We start from the raw sequence: 305 nt of genomic DNA, 5'->3' as shown, positions 1-305 counted from the left end.
GGGGGGGGGGGAGGGAAGGACGGGGGGAGGGGGAGAGGGCTTTGAGAGCAGAGGGGAAACCGCCAAGGAGTGCCTTTACCGCACCAAGCACTGACATGAAGTAAAAGCGGAGGCTCGCCCCGCGTCTCCTGGCACTTCTCAAGGCTGCGTCCCTGTCGCCTCCTCTCCTCCTCCACAGGTTACTTACTGGACCCGGAGGCCCCTTCCGCCCCGGCACCCACAGCCCCCAGGGGAAGGGAGGACTCTGACAACCCGGAAGGCTCCTGCTGATCGTCGCCCCTCACCTTATCCCAGAGCAACCACTG

This window comes from Buceros rhinoceros, unplaced genomic scaffold (genome assembly GCF_000710305.1).
Source record: "Buceros rhinoceros silvestris isolate BGI_N320 unplaced genomic scaffold, ASM71030v1 scaffold5671, whole genome shotgun sequence".
Lineage (NCBI taxonomy): Eukaryota > Metazoa > Chordata > Aves > Bucerotiformes > Bucerotidae > Buceros > Buceros rhinoceros.
This window is presented reverse-complemented; position numbering follows the sequence as displayed.